Source organism: Lucilia sericata, unplaced genomic scaffold (genome assembly GCF_015586225.1).
Source record: "Lucilia sericata isolate MDLA Ls3-8-SP2 unplaced genomic scaffold, ASM1558622v1 Contig000261F_arrow, whole genome shotgun sequence".
NCBI lineage: Eukaryota > Metazoa > Arthropoda > Insecta > Diptera > Calliphoridae > Lucilia > Lucilia sericata.
In genome coordinates this window covers 197,031-210,314 of record NW_023994286.1, presented here as the reverse complement: position 1 = coordinate 210,314, position 13,284 = coordinate 197,031, and the positions used below count along the sequence as shown (strand labels likewise).

The following is a 13,284-nucleotide window of genomic DNA, read 5'->3' as shown; positions in this document are numbered from 1 at the left end:
TTTTTTATATATGAACTTTAATGTACGCTGTTTGTCAAAATCCATAATATCAATTTGACAGTTAGAATATACTTTTTAGTATGCAGTCATTTTACTAGTACAGTTTTATTTTGGGTTACATTTTGTTCTCTGCTGCTTTACCAATACAAATGAATGTGTAACAGTGTGTGTATGGGCAACACTGCCCTACATCAATTACGAATATATTTAAATATGATTTAATTAAAATATTAGAGCATTTATATGGAATTTTGCTTAAATATTATTAATATGGTAGCATTACTTTAAACATGAACTTCAAATCGCCTTTATTGTCAGATGGTTAATCAGGCTGACAGAAATAGAAATTGAAACTACCTTCTAATATTTTTTATACCATGCCGAGAACAACGAACATATGCAAATCAAAACAAGAAAGTATAGTCGTGTACGGTCGACCATATGATACCCTACATCAATTACGAATATATTTAAATATGATTTAATTAAAATATGCATTTATATGGAATTTTGCTATGATTACGGTATTTTTCAACAATTTTTGATGAAAATTGTTTATCTGGAAGAGGGTTCATATGTCGGAGAGCGTCAAAAATTTTCCGATCCTCATAAAATTTGGTGAGAGGATGTATTATTGTATAACTAATATTTACACACAAACCTCGTTTTATGCGATTAATTCGCACAAAACGATACACTAGCTCCATACAAAATCCACTAATTGGATTTTAAATAAAAAGCACACATTTTCAAATTATTCCCTTAAAAGTCAAACAAAATCGCATATAAAAAATCAACAAAAAATTTAATTCTTTACTGAAACCAATAAAAATAAAGGAAACAAACAACAAAACAATACCAATTCCAAATAATGAAATAAATATATAAAATTTCTTAAAAATAAAAAATAATATTTCTTCATGTACAAAGGATTTCAACAATACTTTATATATCCGATCCGGAATTGGTAAAAAATCAGTAGTAGTACTTTGTTGATAACTTTTTTTTGGATGTATGTGGACCAACATTTTCCTCAAAATAATTTTTGCAAAGAAAAACAAGAAAGAAATTATAGTCGGGCGAGGCCGACCATATAATACACTACACGTGTTAAATTAAAATGTGATTTAGTTTTCATAATAAAGCATTTAAGTTGAATTGTACCTTGCCTTGAATTATACTTAAGCCATTTATTGTTGAGTAAAATTGTGGACATTTATATCCTGTTTTTCAAAACAATTTAGTTCACACACGAACATTTCATTTTATTACGATCAAGTTTAAAATTAGGTTTTTATAAAACATTTGACAGTTTTCGTTTAAAAATGTCTAAAATGAAACGTATTTTATTTTTGAAATTTTAAATATTTTTTCATGTAGTAATAAGGTGTTTGGTGTTAACTCTAAAAAATAAACAAAAATAAAATAATTTTACAAAAAAAAATTAAATTATGAAAAAATGTTTTTATAAAAACAACATGAAAATTGTATGCAATGTCTCATGAAATTTAAAGGTTTGTATTACAAATTGCATTCAGGTTTAAGTGGCTACATATTATTTCGTATTTTGGTATAATTTTCGTTGTTTTTTGGGCAAACGAAAGGCCTTTGCCTATCGTCTATTTCTGACATTTCTTTCGTTTATTACGAACGAATTCATTTTCTAAAAACCAAAAATATATGGAAAAATAAAGCTCTTTCGTTGCCACTCACATGAACATTTATTTTTTCCTTACAAAAACGTAAAGCCAATTTCCGGTACCATAGAAGATCTTGTGCCAAATTTCATTCAATTATCTTCAAAATTTCGACCTGTAGTTTGATTACAAGGTTTACAAGCCCTATTCAGGGGTTCAGTTGTATGGAGGCTAGGTGAAATAATGGACCGATCTTAATCTAAATCGACTCAGAAAATGATTCTAAGCCGATTGGTATACTTTAAGGTGGGTATAGGACCAATATTATTGCGCGTTACAAACATCAGCACAAACCCAATATACCCTCCCCACTAAAGTGGTAATTATAGAATTTTGAAACCGCACTAATTCAAATTCGCATAAAACGACGTTTGAGTGTATTTCGAATTTTATCGTAATGTATTTAAGTGTATTATAGTCGATAAAGACATTTTCTGAAGGATATTTTTTATGGGGGCTAAGGTGAGTGATATGTATGTGTGGAAAAAATTTCGTCAAATTATTTGTTTATATGGACACACAGATGGACCTATATTTTTGTACGTTAAAATCATCAGCACAAAAAGCTCTGTACTGCGATTATTATATATATATTTTTTTTTTTGAGAAATGTCACTAAAACAGAATGTTTTATTATTTGTTATTTTTTATCTCCACAATTGAGTCTTATTTCATTTTAAAATCGGGGATTTTTTCATATGAAATAAATACCAAAAATGGGGCGTTATTTCATTTTAATTTAGGGAGTTATTTCATCTCGTTGATGCGTTTTTATTTTTTAATTGGGGAGTTATTTCAGATACAGTGAAATAGCTCTCAAATGAAATAACTCCCAACATGTAAAATGAAATAACACCCAAAACCATATAGTAGCATATAGGCGAAAGGGATTGTCAAAGACCTAAGTCCCCTGTCAAAGACCTAACTGGTGAGAATGTATTAGTAGAAGCACAAAAATAAACACAGTTGTTCAAAATGTACTAAATAATAAATGTATTTTTGATACGTTATTTTTTGTGTGTTATTACTGGGATTTCAGCTAATTGTAAATGAAAATTTTAGTTAATTTATTTTTTTTTAAAAGATTTTTCATCTTAAAACATATTATAAACACGTCTTTTTGTTCTTTTTTTCTGCACTAATGGAAAAAGAAAAAAAGTATGTGAAATACTTTTTTCATTTTCAATACAAAAAATTACAACTTTTCTTTTTTCAGTTTTAATTAAAATGAAATGTCAAAGAATAAAAAATATTTTTTTTTTCGTTTGTAAAATTTAAATTATTTTCGGGGTTTTAAATACATTAAAAGTGTGGCAAAAAATAATAAATATTAAGTTTAAGTGATAAGAAAAACTATTAAGTGCTAATATCTTCCCAATTTCGCGAAGAAAATTTGAAATTTTGTGAGTGCGTTTAGTTCTCTCAAGTGTGTTTTATTCTCTCAGAACTCGTCTGTGTGAAGAGAATAACAATTTTTCTTTTACACAAATAGATTCTTCGACTTGGGAATTATTTCATATTTTTTATGATTTGTTTCATTGGGAGCTATTTCGCATTTTTTTGGGACTTAAATTTTTACAATTCCCAAACTCCCAATTATTGGGAATTATTTAATTTTAAACTTTGGGAGTTATTTAATTTTAAAAGTTTTTTTCTGATGAAATTGGGGGTTATTTCATTTTACTCGTTGGGAGTTACTTCATTTGGGGTGCTATTTCACTGTACTATGAAGTAACACTCAATAAAATTTTTGGTTGGGAATTATTTAATTTTATGAAAAAATCAGGAGTTATTTCATATGTAATGGGAGTAATTTCTTTTGTGCACTTTTTGTTAAAATTGGAAGTAATTTCATTCTTGTCGTGAGTTATTTAATTTTTCTAAGTTGGGTGGATAATGCATTTTGAATTATTTTAAACAAGTATCGTGAAAAACGGCCTTCGGCCGGACGCAAGGATTTTAATCTCTAGGGTATTTCGAACACCGGCTTGCCTAAAATTAACATTTCTTTGCACACCAAGTATTTTATGTCATTATATTATGAACATTGTGATACTTTTTAATGTGTCATAATTCAATATGGCTCTTTTAAAAAATTCATAATGTACATGAGAATAGTGATATACATAAGTACCATGGAATACAAATAGTCCGTTTATCAAGAAAAGGCTTAATTTATTGAAGCCGGTGTGCGAAATACCCCAGAGTTGAAAATCCTTGCGCCCGGAGGCCGTCTGTCCACCAAACTTTCTTAGGGAGTTGGGAGTTATTTTACTTCTGTGGAAATCGGAAGTTATTTTACACAAAAAATTCTTCGACTTGAGAATTGTTTCATATTTTTTTTTTGGGATCTGTTTCATTGGGAGCTTAAATTTTTAGAAGTCCAAAACTCCCAATTGTTGGGATTAATATCATTTTACACTTTATAAGTTATTTAATTTAAAAGTTAATTTTTGGAGGAATTGGGTGGGAGTTATTTCATGTTCTTCATGGGGAGTTATTTCATTTGGGAGCTATTTCACTGTACCGTTATTTCATAATAAAATGAGGAGTTTTTAATGTTTGTTTTGTGGAGTTATTTCATTTAAATGAATAGCTGAAATTTTCCTCAAATATTTCTTATAGGCAAGGTTTGTTTGGTACTTACAAAGGGCAATATCGGGTGAAGATTTTGCCTAGCCCCCATACAAGTGACCCCCACGAAAATTCCTAAAGATCTTGTGCCAAATTTCATTCAATTATCTTCAAAATTTCGACCTGTAGTTTGATTACAAGGTTTACAAGCCCTATTCAGGGGTTCAGTTGTATGGAGGCTAGGTGAAATAATGGACCGATCTTAATCTAAATCGACTCAGAAAATGATTCTAAGCCGATTGGTATACTTTAAGGTGGGTATAGGACCAATATTATTGCGCGTTACAAACATCAGCACAAACCCAATATACCCTCCCCACTAAAGTGGTAATTATAGAATTTTGAAACCGCACTAATTCAAATTCGCATAAAACGACGTTTGAGTGTATTTCGAATTTTATCGTAATGTATTTAAGTGTATTATAGTCGATAAAGACATTTTCTGAAGGATATTTTTTATGGGGGCTAAGGTGAGTGATATGTATGTGTGGAAAAAATTTCGTCAAATTATTTGTTTATATGGACACACAGATGGACCTATATTTTTGTACGTTAAAATCATCAGCACAAAAAGCTCTGTACTGCGATTATTATATATATATTTTTTTTTTTTGAGAAATGTCACTAAAACAGAATGTTTTATTATTTGTTATTTTTTATCTCCACAATTGAGTCTTATTTCATTTTAAAATCGGGGATTTTTTCATATGAAATAAATACCAAAAATGGGGCGTTATTTCATTTTAATTTAGGGAGTTATTTCATCTCGTTGATGCGTTTTTATTTTTTAATTGGGGAGTTATTTCAGATACAGTGAAATAGCTCTCAAATGAAATAACTCCCAACATGTAAAATGAAATAACACCCAAAACCATATAGTAGCATATAGGCGAAAGGGATTGTCAAAGACCTAAGTCCCCTGTCAAAGACCTAACTGGTGAGAATGTATTAGTAGAAGCACAAAAATAAACACAGTTGTTCAAAATGTACTAAATAATAAATGTATTTTTGATACGTTATTTTTTGTGTGTTATTACTGGGATTTCAGCTAATTGTAAATGAAAATTTTAGTTAATTTATTTTTTTTTAAAAGATTTTTCATCTTAAAACATATTATAAACACGTCTTTTTGTTCTTTTTTTCTGCACTAATGGAAAAAGAAAAAAAGTATGTGAAATACTTTTTTCATTTTCAATACAAAAAATTACAACTTTTCTTTTTTCAGTTTTAATTAAAATGAAATGTCAAAGAATAAAAAATATTTTTTTTTTCGTTTGTAAAATTTAAATTATTTTCGGGGTTTTAAATACATTAAAAGTGTGGCAAAAAATAATAAATATTAAGTTTAAGTGATAAGAAAAACTATTAAGTGCTAATATCTTCCCAATTTCGCGAAGAAAATTTGAAATTTTGTGAGTGCGTTTAGTTCTCTCAAGTGTGTTTTATTCTCTCAGAACTCGTCTGTGTGAAGAGAATAACAATTTTTCTTTTACACAAATAGATTCTTCGACTTGGGAATTATTTCATATTTTTTATGATTTGTTTCATTGGGAGCTATTTCGCATTTTTTTGGGACTTAAATTTTTACAATTCCCAAACTCCCAATTATTGGGAATTATTTAATTTTAAACTTTGGGAGTTATTTAATTTTAAAAGTTTTTTTCTGATGAAATTGGGGGTTATTTCATTTTACTCGTTGGGAGTTACTTCATTTGGGGTGCTATTTCACTGTACTATGAAGTAACACTCAATAAAATTTTTGGTTGGGAATTATTTAATTTTATGAAAAAATCAGGAGTTATTTCATATGTAATGGGAGTAATTTCTTTTGTGCACTTTTTGTTAAAATTGGAAGTAATTTCATTCTTGTCGTGAGTTATTTAATTTTTCTAAGTTGGGTGGATAATGCATTTTGAATTATTTTAAACAAGTATCGTGAAAAACGGCCTTCGGCCGGACGCAAGGATTTTAATCTCTAGGGTATTTCGAACACCGGCTTGCCTAAAATTAACATTTCTTTGCACACCAAGTATTTTATGTCATTATATTATGAACATTGTGATACTTTTTAATGTGTCATAATTCAATATGGCTCTTTTAAAAAATTCATAATGTACATGAGAATAGTGATATACATAAGTACCATGGAATACAAATAGTCCGTTTATCAAGAAAAGGCTTAATTTATTGAAGCCGGTGTGCGAAATACCCCAGAGTTGAAAATCCTTGCGCCCGGAGGCCGTCTGTCCACCAAACTTTCTTAGGGAGTTGGGAGTTATTTTACTTCTGTGGAAATCGGAAGTTATTTTACACAAAAAATTCTTCGACTTGAGAATTGTTTCATATTTTTTTTTGGGATCTGTTTCATTGGGAGCTTAAATTTTTAGAAGTCCAAAACTCCCAATTGTTGGGATTAATAGCATTTTACACTTTATAAGTTATTTAATTTAAAAGTTAATTTTTGGAGGAATTGGGTGGGAGTTATTTCATGTTCTTCATGGGGAGTTATTTCATTTGGGAGCTATTTCACTGTACCGTTATTTCATAATAAAATGAGGAGTTTTTAATGTTTGTTTTGTGGAGTTATTTCATTTAAATGAATAGCTGAAATTTTCCTCAAATATTTCTTATAGGCAAGGTTTGTTTGGTACTTACAAAGGGCAATATCGGGTGAAGATTTTGCCTAGCCCCCATACAAGTGACCCCCACGAAAATTCCTTAAATACACATAAGTACGTTTATGCACCCAGAAATTTCACTGTATAGTACAGGCACGGATCCTGATCAAGCGTTTGTGGGGGATTTTATTTTCGGGTATATATTTTGGAAGTGTCTATTTTATTTGATTTTTTATGATTTCATTTAATTAAAAAAGATTCACAATTTTTATGAGAATTTTAATTTTTTGACGATTTCGCATAGTTTTTATCAAAGTATACTTTGGTTTTTATTTAAAATAAACTGACAATATAAATTTATTTTTATGGAAATGAGTTAGTTTTACAAAATTTACTCTAAATCGTCTTTGACGGCTGACTTTTTACAAGCTATGGGATTGTAAAATGTCAGCTTTGTTAGTTTGTTCGAGCGTTCAAAGTGTGTTACTGAATTTTGGACTAATCCCCATAGCGCGAATAGATTGAAGACTGGCAAACATGAATACACTTAATGATAATGCAAAGTTATATTCGATAATTCGAAAATTTAGAGCTTTGTCAGTTTTTTAGTATGGTTATGAATTGGTAACTGAAATTACAAAAAATCCAGTTACTTTAAAGCTTCCTGTCATCCGAATAGGCAATTTAAAAATTCGAAAACTTGAAGCTTTAAAAAGCTTCTGAAATAATCTCCAAATCTTGACATCACTAAAGGATCTTCGAAATTTTGAACTTATGTTCGAAAAACTTTTAGAACTGTTACAATAATTTTTATAGATCTATTTCATTTAAGGCCGAGTTCCTACATTTTCCAAAATAAAAATGTAAAAAAGGTATGTTCATAAATGTTAAAGTATTTGCAGATAATTTAAAACTTTGGAAATTTTTAATAGCTTATGACAACACCATTTTCAACTGTAATTCAGAAAAGTGCAATCGTTAATAAGATTTTTCCTTTGAGATTCAGAATGATATTAATAAAAGATCAATTGAAATTCAGATTTTTCGTTTTGAATTTAGAAAAGTTAAATTTTCAGTTAAACATCATCTTTCATTTAAACTAGCTATACTTTGCTACCCTAAAAGCAATATGTATAAATAAAAAACCCACTTAACAATTTTGAAGATTCTAACTACAATAGTTTTTCAGATTTATAATATGTTAGATATGAGAGATGTCAAGCAAATTATTGCAAGTTCGCCAGTTTCTATATATCGTCAATTTCTATGAAAATGTTTATAATATAAGAGTTTCCAAGAAATTTTGTATTTAATTCATATATTTTGTGCCAAGCCACCCATTGCAAGTCCGTTCACATGAATATCAAAGTTCTTCATGTAAAATTTGAAGATTCTAGCTCTAATAGTTTTCAGATATACGTATTTTTCTATTTGATTCATGTGGGGGCTTCATGCTCCCCAGATGAAAGTCCGCACTTTATCCTCCAAAATATTCAGATGAATATTAAAGTAATTTGTGAAATTTTTAAGAATCAAGTTCTATTAGTTTTCCAGGTGAACGAAATTTTATATTTAATTCATATGAGATGTGCCAAGTTCCCCATTGAAAGTCCGCCCGTTACACTCTAAATATTCAAAATTATTCAAGTAAAATGTGAAGATTCTAGCTCTAATAGTTTCTCAGATAAACGAATTTTTCTATTTAATTCATATGGGGGCTTTAAGCCCCCCCCCAGATGAAAGTCCGCTTTTTTTTTTTCTCCAAAATGTTCAGATGAATATTTAAGGTCTTCGTGCAAAATTTGAAGAATTTAGTTCCATTAGTTTCCCAGACAAACGAATTTTTATATTTAAATAATATGGCCAAGATTAAGATTCTAACTTTAATAGATAGATAGATAGATAGATAGATATAGATAGATTAAGATAGATGAGATAGATAGATAGATAGATAGATAGATAGATAGATAGATAGATAGAATAGATAGATAGATAGATAGATAGATGATAGATAGATCGCTAGCTGATCGATCGCTAGCTAGCGATCGATCGCTATCGCTCGATAGATAGATAGATAGATAGATAGATAGATAGATAGATAGATAGATAGATAGATAGATAGATAAGATAGATAGATAGATAGATAGATAGATAGATAGATAGATAGATAGATAGATAGATAGATAGATAGATAGATAGATAGATAGATAGATAGATAGATAGATAGATAGATAGATAGATAGATAGATAGAATAGATAGATAGATAGATAGATAGATAGATAGATAGATAGATAGATAGATAGATAGATAGATAGATAGATAGATAGATAGATAGATAGATAGATAGATAGATAGATAGATAGATAGATAGATAGATATAGAAGATAGATAGATAGATAGATAAGATAGATAGATAGATAGATAGATAGATAAGATAGATAGATAGATAGATAGATAGATAGATAGATAGATAGATAGATAGATAGATAGATAGATAGTAGGTAGGTAGGTAGATAGTATAATATAATTTATGTTTGATTTTAAATGAAAACGTAAGAAAAAATGCTGGAATTGTTTTTATTATTGAATAAAAACAAACAGTGCGAATGTAAAAAGAAAAATATTCTTTCTTATTGATTTTCTTCTAAATATTAACTTAATATTATTAAGAACGTGTTTCTAAATAAAATAAAATAAAACAAAATACATGTAATTTTTTTAATCAAGGCTACCTGAAAAAATTAAAAATCATATTTCAGTTATTGGTTTCCGAAATGGAAAAAACCGTTTTAATTATGCTTCTCTAATTTTAAGTAAAAATTCTTAATTTAATTTAAGCGTTTCTATTTTTTAAATCAAAAATATAATTTTGTTTTGGGCTTTATTGAATTTTTAGTGAAAATTCTTAAATGGAAAATCATATAGTAGCATATAGGCGAAAGGAATTGTCAAAGACCTAAGTCCCCTGTCAAAAACCTAACTGGTGAGAATGTATTAGTAGAAGCACAGAAATAAGCACAGTTGTTCAAATGGTATTAAATAATAAATGTATTTTTGATACGTTATTTTTTGTAGAATTTCATATACTAGTGAATGAAAATATTAGTTAATTAATTTTTTTCCAGAAGATATTTCATCTTAAAACATATTATAAACACGTTTTTTTGTTATTTTTTCTGCACTAATGGAAAAAAAGAAAAAAAGTATGTGAAATACTTTTTTCATTTTCAATACTAAAATTTACAACTTTTCTTTTTTCAGTTTTAATTAAAGTGAAATGTCAAAGGATAAAAAATATTTTTTTTTTTTCGTTTGTAAAATATGAATTATAAAAGTGTGGCAAAAAAATAATTAATATTAAGTTTAAGTGATAAGAAAAACTATTATGTGCTAATATCCTCGCAATTTCGCGAAGAAAATTTGAAGTTTTGTGAGTGCGTTTAGATCTTTCAAGTGTGTTTTATTCTCTCAGAACTCGTCTGTGTGAAGAGAATAACAAATTTTGTTTGACAACCCCTTCAGTTTCGCCTATATCCCTACTATATGTGGAAAATCTAACCCTTTACCGCCCCGTGTAACATTTCTGTAACAAACTCAAAAATTGACTCTATAATACCCCTAAGGCACATATTTTCGAATCAAATTAGTTGAGCATTGAACTTTTTTAGCATGATACATCAATATGTAGGTGGCAAAACTATAGACTTATGGTAAAATGAACTTTCGGTTTGATAAAAAGTTAAATTTTGTGTTCAAGCTAAATTGGTAAGATAAATTTAATTTAAAAAATGGAAATTATAACAAACCAATAAAATTGGATTTGTTTTTTTTTTTTTAATTTTGCTTTGAAATTCACAAACCACAGAGAATTATTTTTTTCGAATATAACTTCAAATTTTCGAATGGAATTTTGAAAATTCGAATATAAAATTATATTGTTATCAGATGTCGACATACATATATTAAAAATTTCAACATATACGGGAAGTGGTTTCAACAAAAAAACTAACATAACTCCGAATTTTCGAATTATGTTTCGATTTTTTTGAACATAACATTGTCATCAGGTGTCTTTCTGTGTGCCAAATTTCAACCAAATCGGGCTACGGGAACTGGTCGAAAATTCAGTTACAAAATTTGTAACCCAACTATTAAAAGCTTCTAAAAATGTTATAAAAGAGAAAAAGCTTTGACTATTTTATATAATATGTATTGTATATAAGGATATCAATTTTTTATTAATTTAAAAATATATATAATTTTAAATTTCCAATTTTAAAATTGGTAAATCAAAAATATGAAAAAAAAATCATAAAACCTTAAAAAGGGCATTTATGCCTACATACAGATAATCAAATACCTTCGCCACGGTATATATTTGAAGTTTAGTAGGAAAAATTTAAATATTTTAATTTCCTTCATACAAATGAGACCGCCCTAATATATGAATTTAATAATGACTACTATAGAGGATTTTCCTGAACTTTCAGAATTTTTAATAAAACAGTAAAAAAAAAGATTTTAAGAAATATCATGTTTTTGAAGCAAATTTTTAATATTTTTTTTATTTTTTAAAATCTATTGAAATATTTCCTAATAACACATACATACATATAATCACTGAGGAATATAAATTAAATTTTAATTTTTTTCTATGAGAAAAATCGATATGTTTTTTATCCGAATCTCTCTTAATTTCTTCGAAAGTGTTTTAAAAATTCTCTAATAAAATTTAGTATATCATGAATTCCAGGAAAGAACACAGAAAAACTGACAATTTTTGATCTCATGTCTTCCAATTTCCTTCATATTGTCAATATATGTTCTTTAAGTAGAAAATAGAACAACTCCGTTGTTTATTTTGAAAAATTTTAAGAAACGCGATTTTTATGGCGATTTTAATTTGTTTGAAAACTACAAAAAATCAAAAAGGTATAAAACTTTGAACCTTTATATCTTTGAGAGTTTATATCGGATTTTTTTGATTTAGATCCCAATCTATTACTATGGATGAGCTCTTTCATTCTAATATAATTTTTATATTAAAAAGTTTAAGATAGTGCATTTTTAAAGAAATGCACTTTTTGAATGCATTTTTGAAATCGTTCTCCCTGTTTAAAATTTTTTAAAAGTGCATAAGTCGATTATTTGAAGCTTTTTATGCAATATATAAAAATATATTTTTGTGACGTCCATTACATCTATTTTTTCGATTTTTTAAAATGTTTTATATTGTAAAATTTTTAAATTTTATTGATATTTTAAGAATTTAACAGATTTTAAAAACTACTACTTATATTATATAAAATAATTTTTTATATTAAACGAATATGCACTTATCATTTTTCGCGATATTTTGAAAATATTTTTTTTTTAATTTAAGTTAGTTCAAATGCCCATAAAAAATATATAATTTTTTATTTTATATAAATTTATCAATAATGCCCTTACAAGATATGTTAAACATGGAGTAAAATGTAGAAAATGCACCTAATGTGCATTTGCAATAAAAATGCATTTTTCTTAACAAATATTATTTAGAAATGCTTTTTTATGAATGTGTACATTAGTTGTAATCGAATTTAAATATTTGCATCCCAATTGTGATCAGTAATGTATTTTAAACAGTTTTACATTATGTTAAATGCATAAAATATCAATAAAGTTTAAAAATTTTTCAATATAAATCATTTAAAAAATCGACAAAAATAGATGTAATGCACGTCACAACAAAATATTTTTATATTTTGCATAAAAAGCTTCAAATAATCGACTTATGCACTTTTAAAAAATTTTAAACAGGGAGAACGATTTCAAAAAGTGCATTTCTTTAAAAAATGCACTATCTTAAACTTTTTAATATAAAAATTATATTAGAATGAAAGAGCTCATGCATAGTAATAGATTGGGTTCTAAATCAAAAAAATCCGATATAAACTCTCAAAGATATAGACGTTCAAAGTCTTATACCTTTTTGATTTTTTGTAGTTTTCGAACAAATTAAAATCGCAATAAAAATAGCGTTTCTTGAAATTTTTAAGAATTTAACGTTAATATGTTTTATGCGTCTAATAGTGTATGTGTTTACAAAAAATTAAAGAAATCTGAAGACCATCGGTCAATTCTTAATTGATTTCTCATGGAATTCATGATATATGAAATTAAAAAAATCTTTAGTATTTTATAAAAGCTCAAAATACATATACATAGTTATAGATATAAATCCACATCCAATATTATTTTGTCTTTGACCATATATGTATTAGCTTACACAATGTATTTTTAGATAATGATGGCCTAAACTAAATTTCAGCTTCCAAAGATAGTTTTTTTC

At 27.3% G+C, this 13,284-nt stretch overlaps 1 protein-coding gene across 4 annotated transcripts in view; it reads left to right on the top strand.

Moving 5' to 3' along the window:
• The window catches only part of LOC119602891 (poly(U)-binding-splicing factor half pint), a 119,688-nt gene that overhangs the window by 88,022 nt on the left and 18,382 nt on the right, over positions 1-13,284 (top strand). The window lies entirely within an intron of this gene.